This window comes from Pinus tabuliformis, chromosome J, assembly GCF_031772625.1.
Source record: "Pinus tabuliformis cultivar Carrire ecotype Pingquan chromosome J, CPIR1, whole genome shotgun sequence".
In the NCBI taxonomy this organism is placed as follows: domain Eukaryota; kingdom Viridiplantae; phylum Streptophyta; class Pinopsida; order Pinales; family Pinaceae; genus Pinus; species Pinus tabuliformis.
The window spans coordinates 1,577,573,913-1,577,592,356 of record NC_142295.1 but is presented as its reverse complement, the minus strand read 5'-3'; positions in this window follow the sequence as shown (position 1 = coordinate 1,577,592,356).

Below are 18,444 nucleotides of genomic sequence, written 5' to 3'. Positions count from 1 at the left end.
TTTAAATATTTTAATAATTAAATTAAATTATTGAAATTTGAGACCCTAAAAGTAATTAAGTTACTCTTCCAACAAAAATTCCAAAGGAAAGAAACTGATGATATACATTAAATCTTATATATATTTAAAAGTATAACATTTATATTTTTGATATTGAATTCAAGTAATTATTTTTTATTAAATATTATATACGCATTATGACTCAGACTTTGTAAAGTATTTTATCATTACTAACCTTATTAGTACAAATTGCTAAAATCTTAATTGTCAAGTTCAAAGTCTCCCATGACCACCATTTGATGTTTTAACAACTTTCTTGTTTTTAATTTACAATCAACCATAAATAAAGTTTTATGAAGGTGCTTTACATAATGTAAGGAAAGTTTTATGGAGGTACTTTACATAATGTCATGCTGTTTGTATTAAGATGGTGTTTTACCTGTTTGTAGGGTGGATAAGTTTGTTTTTTAATTTTTTTATTATTAAAATAAAGTAAAAACTGGTTATTATTTAGTTGTTAATTAGTATTTAGAATAATTATTAGTATTAGAATGGATTCATTTTAATTTCAGGTGGAGAAGGATTTAAGATTCAAATATTTTTTGAGTCTAAAATTTGAAGAAAAGTTTGTATTTCAAGAGATTTTGATTGGTTTAAGCGAAAATTCAGAGTTAGATTTATGTTGATTCTTAATATTACTATTTATATTAAATATAAATTTCACATCTTTATATATAAAAATATTCTTATTTTTAATTTTATTAAAACCATTATAATTCATAGAATTACATATTAACATGGGTAGTGAGATATTTTATTTATAAACTATATTATTTACAATAAGATATTTTATATTATTAGTATATTTATTAAATTAAATATTATTTAACTTTGTATATTGAGTTTTTTAAAGACCATATTTATTATTATTATTTTAAATTCAACATATTAATTTATATTAAAATTTGAATCAATCACACCTTTTCCTTTTATTATTTTTATTAGGAAGTAATGGAACCTTTTTACTTTCAATTACTTATTCTCTTCTTTTTGAAGATTGAATTTTATATATATATATATAAAATTGAAATGAATATGAATATAAATTAGTTGATATCGATATTCAAATAATTTATTTAAGCTTTATATTGAAATGTAATTAAAAAAGTATAAGAATTATACATTTTTAATATTCAAAAAGAAAATATACATTTTATTTTTATTTTTAATTACTTTATGTCTTTCTAAATTTGTTATATAATTATGTACTTTATATGGATATAGAAATATTTATTTATGGATGAAAGCGAGAGTGAAGGATTTTTCCATCATCTTAGTATTGGGTTGTAATATAACCTAACCAAGCAATGGTGAGATAATTAAAACTAAAAAAACATGTATATCCATTATTATTTTTTACTATAGGTGAGTAGAGAATATTTTACTTTTATTTTAAAAGGGACATGTGTCAACTCCACGTTGAGCAAGTATGGAATCGCACATCTTCCTCTTACTGGGCTTTTCTTTTTCCGATGAGAGAGATCAAATTTCTCAATATGAAACCCATCTTTAAGTGTTAAATTTAAGGAAATGATTGCACTTTAAGAAATTAGATTCCTCGCCACACTTCATAGATTCAGAATTAAAGATGAATACTTTTATGAAAACCATAATAGTACATATCCTTATCGTCATCGCTCCAATATGGGTATGATTGTTAATCCAAAAAGATCAACTATGATAATATCATTTATGATAATAAATATTTGGGAATCGATATCCATCATCGACTCAATTGGAATTACTATAATGTACCTCATTCACAAGGAATATATATATATATATATATATATATATATATATCAAAATCCAACACATTTGTATGTAATCTTCTCCTGGTAAATTTTTTTATATACCATTATTGTAATCATTTTAAGTGGACTCAGATAACTTTTACTTTCTTTAAAACCCATTTCCAAAAAGTTCTCTAAAATACAATTTGTCTTCTCCATTTGCATTTCCTGAATAATTTTACTAATAATAATAATAATGCTGAAAATGCAACAAAAATTTCCTAATTTGACTTTGTCCTTGGATTAAATTAGGAATAAAATTGTAATTCCACATCACATGACAACCTATATTAGTTAACTAAGTTAATTTGACTTAGTTGGCTTAATTAATTCGAGTTGAGGTGAGTCATGTATAATGTATCCTACTTTATAGGAGCCCTTGTTGAGTTGATTTTGAGTTGTAATTAATTAATTTAGTTTAACTGAGTTAAATTTAGTTAAACTAGTTCCAACTGATGGAGGAACTAGTACAAGGTCATATAATGGGGTGTTGCTTCATGTGTTCAACTAGTTAACTGATGATTCACTCATAAATAACTCATGCATGTCAGATCTAAGAGTTACCTAGTTAAGATTGGAGTTCAGGGACAATGTACTATCAGTTGTATAATCATATGAATTGTACAGGTGGTGCATGCAGTCAAAGGAAGGCCTATGAGGATTGCGCAATTCCATTTGAGGAATTTCCCTAATTAATAGGGTCTAACTCTCAAGGAAATAGCGCAAGGAAATAGGGACTTGGGGAAGCAAAACTGGTTAAGTATTTGCCTAGGCTTGTCTAGGAAGTAGTGAGATAGATAAAGATAGTGCAAAGCTTGCTTGGGCTTGAGCAAAGCATTGTAATCTTCTCATGTTTTCTAACTAATGCAGTATACAGATAGCAGGGGTTTTTAGCTATGGCTTTCCCCATGAAATCATTGTGTAATGTGTTAATTTAATTCTTTCTCTTGTATGTTTTGTGATTTCGCAATCGTTTAATTCTTTCCGCTGATGAGTAGAGTAGATTCAATTCTATTGTTTTAGTAAATTATAATTAGTAGTTTTAATCTACATGGTATCAGAGAAGAAATCACCCTAGAAGAGGAGAATATGGTCTTGTCTTTTGCAGGTGAAAATGAATTTGCAATATCATACTTCAGAGCCAGCAGGATGTCATTCTACGGATTGAGACTTGAATATGTCCTTGAGGGTAGTTCGAACTATATTGCTCGGAAGGACAAGATAGAGGCAGTGTTAGAAGACAACGAGCTTAAGGAATTCATAGACAAATATATTCCTAAGCCTCCATCAACTGATGCTCAAGATATGGTAGAGTAGAGAAAATGTGTTGTAAAGGCGAGAAGGATTATGGATTATCCTAGAAGGAGTTCAAGATCATATCGTCTCGAACCTTCACGGTAAGGATACTCCATATGCAATGTGGAAGGCCTTGATAGGCCTATTTCAAAACAACAGTGACCACAGGAATTTGGCATTGAAGGACAAGGTCAAAAAAATCAAGATGGAGAAGGGCAACATAATACCAAAGTACTTGACCAAGTTCACCCAATGCCAAGATGAGCTTGGGAGTGTTGGTATTACAGTTTTTGAAGATGTTCTGGTCAGCCTAGCACTTCTAGGTCTTCCCAAGCACTGACACAGTTACTAGGATTTGGTAAATGGGAGTGAGAAATTACCAAAGTGGGAGCATTTTTGGTCCGACTTGGTGCAAGAAGAGATTCGACAGAACACCAAAGATGGATCCTCATCCAAGCACGATGATGAGGAGAATTGTGCCTTAGCTGGAAAGTCATAGAAAGGGAAAGGGAAGTCATCCCATTCCAAATTAGATTCCATTCAATGCGGCAAGAAGAATGACTTGTTGAAGATTAAATGTTTCACTTTCATGAGCTAAGACACTATGCCACGAAGTGTCTGTACAAGAAGGTATGCAAGAAGCCCTCAGGAGGAGCAGCAAGTGAAGCTCTTGCTTCACAATTCGAGTTGTATTTTACCCTCAACGCTTTCATGATGACATCAATGATGGGTAGTGTGTGGTATCTAGATAGTGGAGCCTCATTCCATATGATCGGAAACAAAGAATTATTTAGTGACTTGGAGGAGAAGGACCTCGAGATGCACATTGAAATGGGAGATGATGGAAGGTATATCACGACCGACATCGGTACTGTTATTTTTCAGAGGGAGTTTGGTTCTCCTCTCACATTAAAAGATGTCATGTATGTTACGGGTCTGAAGAAGAATTTGGTTTCAGTTGTCGTGTTGGAGGACCATGGTTATGATGTGATATTTAGCAAAGGAAAGGCTGTCGTTCGCCACACAGCCTCAAGAAAAGTGAAGTGGATTGGGGTTTAGGTGAAGAACCTCTAGAAATTGGATGTAGAAGAATTTGTTTCTTTGAGCACAAAGCAGAGAAGGTGTAGAGTCGAGATATTGGTGAGTTGTGGCATAGAAGATTGGGCTACTTGCACCACAAAGCTTTGAAGATCATGCATCAGATTTCTATAGGACTTCCTAAGGGTGCACTAGAGAAAAGAGATACATGTAAAGCGTGTACATTGGGGAAGTACACCAAATCCACCTTTCATGATAAGGGCAACTAAGCATAAGAGATCCTTTAAGAGTTCACTCAGATGTGTGTGGATCATTCTCAAAAGCCTCCATGAACAAGCATAGGTATTATGTAATATTTGTAGATGATTTCTCATGTAAGTGCTAGATTTTATTCATGCAAGAGAAAGATGAGACGTTCTCTAAATTTTGTGAATTTAAAGCACTTCTTCACATTGGTAGGAAAGTGAAGGCTCTTAGGAGAGATAATGGTGGAGAATATATGTCAAATGAATTAAAGAACTTATGTGCATCAGAAGGCATCCGACGGGAGTTACTATCACCCCATAACCCATAACAGAATGGGGTGGCTAAAAGAAAGAATAAAAGCATTGTGAGAGCTACAAGGACGATGTTACATGCTCAGGGCCTATCGTTGCACTGGGATGAATCATGCAACACAGCTGTATACGTGTAGAACATAAGTCTTCATCAGGTTCTTGGGATTAGTACACCGGAAGAAGATTTTTTAGGTAAGAAACCAGATGTGGCACACTTTAGGATCTTTGGTTCATCAGTTTATTGTCATTTTATAAAGGATGAAATGAAAAAGCTAGAACCAACAGCTAAGTGGGCATATTTGTGGGGTACACTAATACGCCTCATGACTATTGGGTGTAACTTCCATATCACAGGGTGATAGTGGTTCGTAGAGATGTGATGTTCGATAAAGAGAAGGCCATGCGATGGTCCCTTGAGAGGGAGATTCAGTTGCATGGAGATGAGGAGATTTTAGCTCCAAAGGAAGAACCTCATGATGATGTGGAGTAGCCACATGAAGAGGAGAAAATACTGGAATCACCCACTCATGCAGAGACTTCTAGAAATGGAAGGAAGCACACGAGAGATTCTAACAAATTGATGCATGATGCTAGAGAGATTGTGGGAGCACCCACATCATCGCACAGGCAAAGGAGGTCAACATATCGATACACTAGTTACATGGCTTTGATGAGAAAGAGTGTAGAGATTGAGCCATCCTCATTTGAGGAAGCAGTTTAGAAACTAGTTTGGGTTGATGCCATGGTAGAGGAGTATGACTCCATTATCAGAAACATTATTTAGGAAGTGGTCCCAAGACTATCAGACAAGTAAATGGTGAGTTCCATATGGATTTAAAAGGTAAAGAAAGAAGAAGATGTGAGTGTGGAGAAACGCAAGGCCAAATTTGTGGCTAGAGGGTTCTCTCAGGTGGAGGGAACTGATTGCTAGGAGACATTGCTCCAGTAGCAAGGTAATCTTTAATTAAATCTATTTTAGCACTTTCAGCATAGATGGTATGGAAGATACATCAGATGGATGTGAAGACAACATTCTTCAATGAAGTGGTTGAGGAAGACGTGTACATTGAGCAGTTAGAAAGATTTGAAACCTTCAACCGAGATTTGCATGTGTGCAGACTCAAGCAAGCGTTGTATGGATTGAAACAAGCACCCCATGCTTGGTACACCATGATTGATAGTTATTTCACGAGGTTGGGCTTAACCAAAAGTGAATCGGATGTGAACCTTTACCATATTGTGGTTGAGGGTAAATTGTTGATTATAGTATTATATGTCTATGATTTAATTCTAACGTGTGACGAGAAGCTCGTAAAATCTTAGGATCTTGCAAGAGAATTTGAGATGAAGGACCTGGGGCTCATGCATTATTTCCTTGGTATGGAAGTATGCCAAGGAGATGAGGAACTATTTGTCTCTCAAGGAAACTATGCCAACAAGATACTAAAGAAGTTCCAAATGGAGAGCAACAAACCCATGGAGACTCCTCTAGTAGGGAACTGGTGGAAGGAAGACGCTACTTCAGGTGAAGTAGTGGATGTTACTATTTACAGGTAGCTTGTGGTTTGTTGGCTTAAGGGGCATGGCCCAGGTTCAGAGTTGTTCGCACCAACCAAAAAATCCCTAATTTCTCACCCTTTTAGCAACAAGCTGCGTAGCACAGGCTGCAGTCTCACCTAAAGCAGTATTGGAGGATGCTAGAACTAGTTTTATGCATCTAGAGATAGTGTGATAAGTGGTCTTAAGCTCTTGCAGCTCAGATCTTCCCCCACACAGATTTGTATCCTTCTATGATCTGCTATTGTAACTCTAAGAAAACGTCACCTAGACCTTCGCAAAGATCAGCAATAAGACTTTATAGACCCTAAAGAATAAGTCCATCGACTTTCACACACTATTTAATAAACCTAGATCTTCCTTCGCGCAGATCTATCCAATTCGTCATAAATCATAGCCGATTAAACATTTATCTTCGCGGAAATAAATAATCACTTAGTTCATGCATAAATATTATAGATCCAATAGATTCACGCAACATTTACACTTTACTTCATGGAAAACATATTATTGAGCAACAGAACATAACATAAATAGAATTAACAAGAATACTCAGATGCAAGATATGTCTTCAAAATCAATCTTTATTCAGTTCCAATGTTCAATTACAGACTTCTTTCCCCTGCACACTCAGTTGTAGGGGTCTGCGCACTCAGTTGCAGGAGACTTCCCCTTTCACCTAAGTATAGGAAGCAGAGCCTTCCTGTCTTAGCACTTTCCCAAAAACAACAATATTTTTCAAGTTTTTCATAAGACTCGCTATGACTCAACTATATATATCTTTTTCCGTGTACCATGGGTGAGTGTCAATCAATCGACCTATCACTTACCCAAACAAGGGGCTAAAACCCCTTTGACTCCTATCTAGCTTCACACTCTGCATCCACATTTCGTGGAGACTTTACATTTTTTTACAAAAATTTTACAAAACTTAGGTTAAGTAACCCAAAACCTGACCCTAGGCACCCTATGCCAACAGGCCCCCAACACAAATATGGTGACTCGCCCTCGAGTCATTCAGCTGGCACCTCGATCTTCTTGTGGAGGCCACCTAGCTTGACCTGTAAAGCTGCTATGTCAGCAACACTCTGCACCGCGGCCTGTTGCACTTCTTCCAACAATTTCTCTGTCGTTGGGCCTTCCACTGCTAGGTTAATTGTCCTCTGTGTCTGCTATAGAAACCTTAGCTTTTCCTGAAGCGATAGAGTAAGCTAGTAAGCTTCCTCTAGCCACGACTATAATATGTCCTTTAGAAGGGCCTCTTTTCTCTATAATTCTTCCGTCTGTGCTTGCAACTGCTTACCTTCCTATAATTTCGTGAAGCGTTGTGCTGGCGCAAAAGTGCGCACAGTCACTCGAACTTCATCATATTGGCATTGTTTCTCCCTGATATCTGTGTTTAGCCTCTGCAAGTTCGGGTCCTCCTGCAAGAGTGTCCATAATTCCATAGTGTGATCAAACATCATCGCGTAGTCTGTAACTGCAATATCCAATGTGTTCATATTCTCTTTTATCGTTGCTCCGCATTTCTCCCGAAACTTTGGCAGAGTACTTGGCTGGAACTTGAGCTAAAATTCTAAGATTTTCATTTGAAAATCGAAGGTAACTCTACTAATCTCATCCTTTGACACACGGACTGCAACAACCAATTTTCTTACTTTTGTTGTAGTTGTGGCATCGTCCAAAATGTCCAACCGAGGAACTATCATACATGCCTTCTCTATGGCTGTCTCTAGGCTCTGACTTCGCACTTGCAGTTCCTCCATTTCTTCCAGCGCCTAAGTTTTCTCTGCAAATATTTGCTCATTATTGACCTTAAATTCACTTATGACAGCTAGGGCGCATTTCTCCCTGATCCTTATCTCATCTGAAACCCCCTGATGTAGCACATGGAGAGTTTGAAGTAGCAACACCGCCAAGTTGACTCCCATGTCATTCACTGTACTTAGTTCAATGCGATCCTCCTCTAAATTTGTAGAAACAAACCCTTCTAGTAAAGGTATGACTCTGAGGTCCAAAGTCTGTTCCATCTCTACTACTGTCCTTCTTCCTTGCATTAGGATTACATGCACCCCACTGACTTGCACAATGCTCGCTTGAATCCTGTCGGTTTAGATCTGTAGCTCGTGCAGATCCTTTTGGACGCTCCCCGATGTCTAGATATATTGTTGCTTGAACTTCTGCCACAACTCTGTTGTTGTGTCTCTGAATTTTTCACCGATATTGTCATGATCCCCTTCTGTCAGGACCATCGAGTTGATGCGCATATGCTTATATGACTTATGCTTCTTTCGTTGCCCAACAGTCTGCTCCTTTCCCTGCTTCTTCAAGGTGAATGAAGTTCTCTGCCACTCACAATTGCCTCCTTCATGTCCTAATATTTCCTGCTCATATGTATGCTTGGAATTCGATTCTTCAACTTCCTCGGTACCAGTATGCTCTACCTCGGCACGCTCCTTCGCAGCGTGTTGTTTTTCCTCAGCTGCCTTAGCAGTAGCTTCTTTCTTCTTTTGCTCAGCCAAAGCATGCACAACCTTCTGAGCTGCTTCTTTTTTCTTCTGCACAGTGGTCGACTGTGCAGAAATTTTTTTTGCAGCTTTGTTGGTACCTACACCAAGCTTTGTGGGTTCGCACGACTCCACTGGTTAACTACCCACGATCTCCTATACATCTATTTCAGATACTAAATATGGCATTATTGCAGCGAAAACAACCACCCTCCGAAATTTCGCCTTAGATTCATTTTGCAGCTTCCCTACCAACCATTCTTAACAACATGTCTTACACTATCAAGTACATAGGCTTTAGTTGAGTTTTAGTGGCCTGCTAGCCTGTGCATGTTAGCTTGTTTTTCTCCCTCCCACAGGCTGACATTCCGGAATTAGACTATTTGCTAGTTGAGACACTCCCCCAGAAAATTGCTCAATTCTAGAGGGGAACCATCCTTCTCTCCAGAAATTGTGCAAATTAGCTGGGTAGCCTGCTAGGCTCCAAAATTGCATAGAATCGTCAGGCAGTCATCCTTCAGAAAACTACACAATCTGACCCGGCACTAGGCCTCAGCCCATAAATTTCACAATTCTAGGAAGCAGTCACCTGCTGACCCTAGAAATTGTGCAATCCCTCTGGGATAGCCATCCTAGAAACTGTACAAAGTTTCATCCCAGGCTTGCAAATGATTCTATAAAGATTCTGGAGTGAAAGATTTTATAAATTCCTGGCCTCCTATTCTGAATTCTCTGTCAAATATATCAGCGTCGTCAATGATCTAATTAACCATGTTGGTATAGGGGATTATTTTTGGTCGTGCGGCTATTCGATGTAGAAATGAGTACGCAAGCTCAGTTATGGAAGCATCAGAGGGATCGTGCCCATCAACTGTAATCATTGTCTCAAGAATCCTTGGTTTTTCTTCCTCCAGTAACTGATACATAGCCTCCCATGTAGACGTCCTTGCTTCCTTATTACATGTAGTATCCATGAATAGAGGAGTCATTTCTGACTTCTCAGAGGCGATTGCTTTCCATTTCTTCACCATTGCTTTCAGCGTCCTGTTTTGTGGCTTTTTCCTGAAAGTTTCAAGAGGAACAATTTATCGGATAAAAATGATACTGAACGTAGGAATGAATCAATGAAGAAAACCAGTAAATGTGATAAAGGTGTTTTATTTGAAATCACGTAAAAAGATATAAAATCATGCTAAATGACCTTTCACACACAAATGAAATTAATCCTTCATAAATGCCCACTAAATATCTGTTATCTTTTAACTTGAATGACCATAAATATTCACATCGTAAAATGGGAAACAATCTCCCAGGGTGGTGAGTCTTTAAACTACGATAATAGCGATTTTGCGCTTTGCAAAGCAATATTGCAGATCGCTATACCAAATAATTCGTTTTGGTATAAATTACCACTTTTTGAGTTTGTGTGAAATGCCAAATGCGAGAAACAAGCGTCATCACTTGACGGGCTTCTTTTTAATGAATAATGGACCTCCGCATGTGTTGGTGGAAAGATTAAGAGGTGGGTCCAGGTTGAGATCACATTTCGCAATATTGGCATATAATAGGTTGAGGCGTGTGTTGTATGACTAAAATGCGATGCGAGAAGGCTATTATACCAATGCAATTTTGCAGATTGCAATCCTTCGGGTTAGCCTCTTAAGAGAAGTCTTTTATAAACATCGATGTTGTGATGCAAGACTTTAGCATTTTAAAGGAGCTTTAAGGACTTTCTAACATTATGACCATTTTTCGAATATAGATTTGTTTTATTGTTTCATCATAGATCGTGGTGGGTTAGAAAGGTATCATTTGTGATGCATTTCATGCTAAATATGAAAAAGTAGCATTTTAATGGTTTTATAGGTTTTGTTTGATATCTTGATTTATTCTAAAAATAAAAGAAATACCTACATGCTAGGATTGATTTTTTGGGTATATATTTTTTTTGAAAGGGTCCCCATTTATTAAAGTAATATTTTACTACTAACATTAATAAATGGGGGGTTGTTGACAAGCACAACAATTGGCGATTCACTTGGAAGAACCAATTATCTCTGAGAGTTTTTTGAAATTTCTAAAACTTCTAAAATAAAGATAGTTTTGAAAATAAAACTAAATTGCATGGAATACAAGGTAAGTAGTACTGCTCATTTATCAATAAACAACATCTTCTCTAACTATCTTTCTTTTGATTGCCCTTTTCTCATAGATAGTCATTTTACCTACATCAGTCATTACTTGGTTATAAAGATAAAAGCAAAAGAATTTTATTAGATTAGTTTTGGTATACTCATTTGTCGTAGGTATAGCCTCTGCTTCTAGTAGACATTCGTAGCGTCGACAGGGTTAACTGTTACCCAACAATGATTCAGTATCCCACTTAAGTAAGAATGCAATTTTAAAGATAAATTCTTTTGTATACTTGATGATTTCTTTATTTCATTGAAGTAATTCATTCTTCTTTTATTTCTTAAAGGACAATGTCCTGGTTTGGTGGCCAAAATTGACAATCCCATTCACTTGATTTGTAAATTGACTGAACAAGCTGGCTCTTGATGAGACCCCTTGTCTTTTGATAGATACAATCTTAATCCATTACCCTATTTTTTTATTCAGTATTGGTAATGTCAATTGGTTATAATATTATGATCATGGTAAGCCGGCTCTTGATGAGACCTCTTATCCTTTAAGTTTAAAGTATATTTTAGAATTACACTCTAAAATTGAAAGCTACTTAAGTGGGGGTAATCATTGGCTCCTTAAGAGTTTCTGAACGAAAATTGTAGAGTTTAAAGATGCTTTTCTGCAGAGAAACTTTGCTTTTTTAGTGATACTTTTCCTGACTGATGTAAAGAAAATTTCTTTCTGAAGCTAAGTTTTATCAAAGATCGGATAATTTAGCAGAAAAACAGGCAGTTTTGGAGCTATAGCACTCAACTATTTATTTCATGAATGAATATTAATTTTCATAACCATTTCTACTTATATAAGAAAAAAACAAAATTAAAAAGAGAAACTATCCTTCAGTAAAATCAAACGTAAATGTGCTCAACTTGTATTATTATTTCAAAAGAAAATTAACTAAAGAGTATACTATATAGTGATCAGAAGAGATCATCCTCTATGGAAAATATTTCTTTAGGACCTGCCCATTAACAGGTAGAGGTTCTCTCTTACCTGCTAAATCTTGTAACAGAAAATTTGATGGGCCTATTAGCTCGACAATCTGGAATGGGCCAAGCCACATTCATTGGAACTTAGTATGCTTGCCTTTCTCTTCGTGGGCTTTATCCCATTTTAACACTAAGTCTCCGAGTTGGAAATTTTTTGAAGATATAGAATTTGAATCAAAGGATGCTTTGACTAACTGCTGATGATGTGCATGGGTAATTCTATCCTTTTCTCATTCCTCTTCAAGTTTAAGGATTTGTAATTGTCTAAGTTGTATAGACGAGGAAGGATGTTCTTCGATGAATTGAACTAAGGCAAATGAGGGAATAACTATGTTTGTTGGTAGGACAACTTCTTTCCCATAAACCAGATTAAAAGGAGAAGTGTCGATGGAGGTTTTCTGAGTTATTCAATCTGCCCACAGAGCAAACACTAAAGATTTATGCCAGTTCTTTTGAATTTGATCAACAGTTCATTTAATAATCCTGATAAGGTTCTTATTCGTGGATTTGACTAACCCATTTCCTTGTGGATAATAATTAGAAAAATATTTAAGTTTAAAGCCTCTTTTAAGAGAAAAATCTATCATAACATTGCCTAAAAAGTAAGATGCATTATCGAACATTAAGGCAGAAGGAAAACCAAACCTAGTGATGATAAATTGATCTATAAATTCAATAATTTTCTCAAAGTTGGCTACCTTGAGTGGAATTGCTTCAACCCATTTGGTGAAGTAATCAGTTGTTGTAATGATATATTTATGCTCCTTAGAAGAATGAGGAACGATCTCACCTATTATGTCCAATCCCCATTGTTCAAATAGCTGATCAATATTGATTGGTGGTAATGGTAATGCTGGTTCCTTCTGTCTTCTGGCAGCTAACTGACATATTTTACATTTCCTTACTTAATTGTGAGCATCTTTGAATAGGGTTGGCCTGTAAGAGCCTGCACGTAGGATTTTATGTGTTGTAGCATCTCCTGCAAAGTGTCCGCCAACCGGTCCATCATGAAGTGCCTGTAATACTTTCTTTGCTTCAGATTTCTTGAGACATCTAAGCAAAACAGAATCATAATTCATTCTAAACAACACATTGTTGACAATTTGATAATGTTTAACTTTCAACCTCAAGGCTCTTTTCTTTGTGTAATTCAAATGTGGAGGTGAATATCCATTTTTTAAATAGAATATTATATCAACATATGTTGATTCAGTGTCGTTAAGGCTTACCTCATAGATTTGTACCTCATCACCTGAATGTTGTGATTCTAACATATTCGATGCTCCTTCCAACATCCTGCAAAAACCTTGACCTTTCACAATGTTTGCTAGTTTGATTTCAATGTCATATTCTTGCAGAGCCGTAACCCAATTTGCTCTTTTTTCACCCACAAACTTTTGTACTAGAAGATTTCTTATTTCTGGGAATGGTACTATCACCTTGGTGTGGGTTTTGAGAAGAAAAGGTCTAAAGTGTTTTATCGATTTGAAAACAGTGTAAGCTTGTTTTTCAACATCTGAGTAAGTCAATTGATCTCCCTATAAATTTGAGCTAAAGAAAGAAATCGAGGCTTCGGCTTTGTATTGATTTGCTTGTGTCAATATGGCTGCGTATGATTTCTCGGAAGCGAAAGTGTACAAAGTGAAATGATTGGAAAAAATTGGAGTTGCTTAAGACGGGGTGTTTATGATTGCTTGTTCTATCAAGTTAAAAGCTTCATGTTTCAAATGACCCCATTTAAATAGAGAGTTTTTCTTTATCATGGCTTGAAGGGGTAATACAATTCTTGAGAAGTCAAGGACAAACCATTTGACAAAATTTATTTGACCAAGGAAAGATTGCATTGATTTTTTGTTATGGGGTATAGGTATTTCAAAAATTTCTTTAATCTTGTCTCGGTCAATATGAATCCCTATTTTGGACACAATAAATCCAAGGAGTTTTCCTTCACTTAACGCGAACAAAGACTTCTTGGGTTCAGGGAAATCCCATACTTTTGACAACATTTAAAGATTTGTTTTAGATCTCTCAAATGATTACTATGTTTTTTGGAATATATAATTATATCATCTAAGTAGATTACCACTGACCTGTTTACTAAACCCTTGAAGGCAATGTCCATGGCTCTTTGGAAAGTGGCACCAGCATTAATTAGTCTGAATGACATCTTTTGATAGGCGTAAGTGCCCCATTTTGTTCTGAATGTAGTTTTTAGTTGATCATCTAGATGGACTAAGATTTGATTGTAACCTGAGAAACCATCTAGAAAGGACATTAGTTCTGAGCCTGCAACTGATTGTAATATCTGTTCCATAGGAGGCAACGGAAAATTGTCCTTTTGGCAAGCTTTATTGAGATTGCGAAAGTCTATACAAATCCGAATATCACCATTTTTCTTTCTGACTGGGACGAGATTGGAGACCCACCTAGAATGCTTGACAGGAAAAATAATTTTGGCTTTTAGTAGTTTATTTAACTCAGATTTAATCTGGCTTTCTAAATTAGGATGAATTTTCCTCAATTTCTGTTGAACAGGTTTTTCATCAGAGGTCATAGGAATAATATGTTGAATAATAGAAGTGTCATAGGTTTTGATATCATCGTAATTCCAAGCAAAGTCATTCTTATATTATTTCAACATACATATAAAGTATGATTTTTCTTTCGATGTGAGTCCGAGACCTAGATTGATGTTTTGTGGTTTCGTGTCAGTTCCAAGATTGATTAATTCATACCTTAGAGTTGAACTCTGAAGTTTTTAATTAGTATATCGTTTGAATCTATCTTTGAGGTCGTATAAATCTTCCAATTTAACTACAAATTTTGGTATAGCATTGTTTTTGGTTTCTTGCTTCAGTTGGTTGTCATGCTGGCCTTCATCAACTATCTGGTCATCATAAGAGCCTTCTGAAGTGAGGAATCTTATGATATCAGGATCACTGTTAAATACTCTCTAGTTGGTGATATTATCAGGAATAGACGGCCTAAAAATTAATTCAATGGAGAATCGATATGGGCTGTAATCTTCTAGTGGAATAAGCTTGGAAGCTACATTAGCTAGGAGATCGGCACTAGCATTTGGATTCTTGGGATAGAGGAAATGTTAAACACTGTAAATGTGAGGTTAGGTCTTGCACTAACGATTGATAGTGTTTCAAATGTCCTGACAGATAGTGAATAGTATTTCTTACTTGTCTAACGACAATTTCAGAATCTCCAAACACTTGGAGGTATTTGATATTAAGACCAATTGCTTTGTACAAACCTTGAACCAACGCTTCATATTCAGCAATATTGTTCGTGCAATCAAATTCAAGTCTACATGCTAGCATAGTATTTTCCCCTTCTGGGCTAACTAATATGCATCCTGCCCCTGCATCATCATTGGATCTAGATCCACCAAAAAATAATTTCCAAAATAAAGGTTTATGTACAGGTTTATCTACAAAATTCACACATTTAGAGGTCTCTGTTTAGGAATAATTTTCGATTTGAGATACAACAGATTTTTCTAAGAAAGGTGAGGTATGACCATTGAAATTCCCTAGGAATGACTCAACAGAATAGTTTCCGATTATATTATTGCTATATGCTATCGGCTCATTTTCTCCTCCCGGTTCTGTCACTATATATTTTTGATGTTTCTCTCGATCAACCCTTATCTGATTTGGCTTGCCGTTATAGGGAAGCCACATGTGAGACTAGTCGGTTGCGAAGTAACCATGGAGATTTTCTGACTAGTCCCTACTGAGGATTAAGCCATAGAATTCAGGAATATCAGCTACAAGTATATCAATGACTTGACAAAATTTTGGGTTTAATGAAATTCCAATGGTTACTTGATTAAGTTCTCCGAAAACTTTGACTTGAGACTGATCTAATTGTACTATTCATACTACAGATTTCTGAGGTTGGACGTTTAACTTCGCGCAGACTGTTCTAGGCAAAATGTTAGATGAAGCACCAGAATCAACTAAACAATTGTGCAAGTTTTTATTAAAGACTTCAAAAGTAAGGAGAAATGGAAGATTATGAGATTTAGATCTTTCTCCAATTAGAGCGATGTCGGTTGGATCAATTTTGTTTGCAGAAATACTAGGGTGTTTTCCCATTTCCTGAGCAGCCTGTGATATTACTGCGGCAAGAAGTGGGGTAGTGGGAACTGCTTTGAGTTCTTTCAAAAGTAGATTTTGCTGATGTTTTAATTCACTAAGATCATAAAAGGTGATGTTTGCCCTAGTTTTCTTCATATCCTCAATAATTTTGTATTCCATTTCATCGGGAAATATCAGAGTTTTGGATGAAGGTGAAGAATCTAATTGGGTAGGGTTTTTTTTGAGTAGATTTTGGTGAAGATTTCTTACCTATGACTTTATCTCTAGGAGGTGGCATTGAAGTTTTCTGTTTTGAACTTGAATGAGGTGGATCAAGCTTATTTATGCTTCTAGTGGCAATAGGTAGTGCTTCCTGATCCTCTTCATTTGGAAGGATAAAATCCCACATTCCTTGTAATTCCACTATTTCTTCATCGTCGGTTTGTTCTTCACTTGAGGCTTCTTCCTCATCTCCATATGATTCAGTGTTCGATATGGCATTTGGAGGTTTAGGATCGATTTTGGCATTCCTTTTATATGGTCTAAAAGGTTTCTTGGAAGAATATTCTGCTACTTGTTTTTTTATGTCAACCATTTCATTAGACATGGTCTTGAGGACTTTTTGTAACCCTTCTAGATCAAAAGGATCCTTTGGTGGTTTTTTCCTAGAATCGTCTCTAAAGGTTACTTTCTTGGATTTTCTTTCCTTTACTGCGTTTTTCTTTTCTACGACCAAGATATGTTTTTCAACAGTGATTATTTCTTTCATATCTTCTGCTAATGTTTGTTTGGCAGCTCTATCAATGAAGATGGTTGTGTTTGAAGGTAGAGCATAAATGTACCATTCATTTTGGACCTCATCGCTAGGCTTGGGTGCCGTAGGTATTTTATTCAATAACTTATTGAAATGTGAGTTGATGTCCTTAATGGTTTCTTTTGGTTCGGATTTCAAATTGGAGAGGTCATATATCAAAGTCGTTGTAGACCTATCATCTCCAAATTTAGTTAAAAGTTTCTCTTGAAAAACATCCCAGATATTAATAGAGCCTGATGGTAACAAAAAGTACCATGATCCTGTTGCTCCTTGTAGAGTATATGGGAATAATCTTACAATTGTGTCTTCTTCTGCTACTCCATTCAAATTAATGGACAACATGAAATTATTTATATGTTCTTCAGCTAACAGGCCATTATCAGGGTTAAATTTAGGTAACCAATTTTCTGGATGTGATGGAAATTGGGACAAAGGTCCAGCCATTCTAACATCTCCTAGGTTGGTCCATGGCCTTGGTTGAGGTTGATTCTGTGCCATTGTTGGGATATTAGTAGAAGAGGGTGAAGCAGTGATTGAAGGTGATTGGGTAGACGTTGGTGCAGCTCCTGTACCTTTGTGAATCATGATCTGGAGTTGGGAAGCGGGTGTGTGACCTTGCAATGATATGGATGGAATGGACGATGATGATGAGAGAACCTCACTATGAGATTTTGATGGTGTCTTCTTAGCCCTTTTACGACTTGGTATAGGGAATTCAAATGGTGGGATTCCAAGTTTTTCACTCTGTGCTCTAGTTAGTAGTTGCAATGGGGTATATTGAGAAGTGACATTACCTTGGGATAAATCAGATTCTTCATGAGATATTGAAATACCCTACAATTTTTGGATCAAATATTGTACTTCAGGGGGTTCAGAAGAAGAACTGCATGGCTTGTTTAGGATTTCAGCAGTGGGCTCTGTATTTTTCTTTTCAACTTCTCACTTGGGAATATGAGATTTGGAATGCGAACAAAAAGTTGGAGTTGATGGTGAGGGAGTTTTAATCTTAGAATGGCTTGTAGATTTAGATTTACTTGCCATTCATAGTCATAGCCCTCCTTCTAGCGCCAAATACAATGAAGGCTTGAAAATCATTGCCTCAACAAGGGGGATAACCACTAGGTCCGGACCTTGGGACAACTCCTTTTCTGTTTGGAATAGTGGCTCCGACTAGGGATGATGGGACCAGTTTCCTAATCTATTTTTATGCTTGTTCTAATGGGATGATGTTTTGAGATTTTTGGATTAATACCTAGCCTCAAACTAATCTAATTTAACTAATAATCATGTGTAGTTTGTCCTAATAAAAAATATTTATCTAACTATAACTATCTCAGGAGTAACATGATATATGCGATCTAAAACAATGTCTGAAATAAATTGATAATAAAGATCATTCAATTACGATAAGAAGTGAATCTGTTTAACAATGATCGTTTTGTATAAAAAGTTAGCTGAAACAATATGAGAGATATATTGCATAAAAACCATTCATGTATTTAGCATAAACTATAAATCATCATCATACAATAGTGCAATAATGGAAATAAAA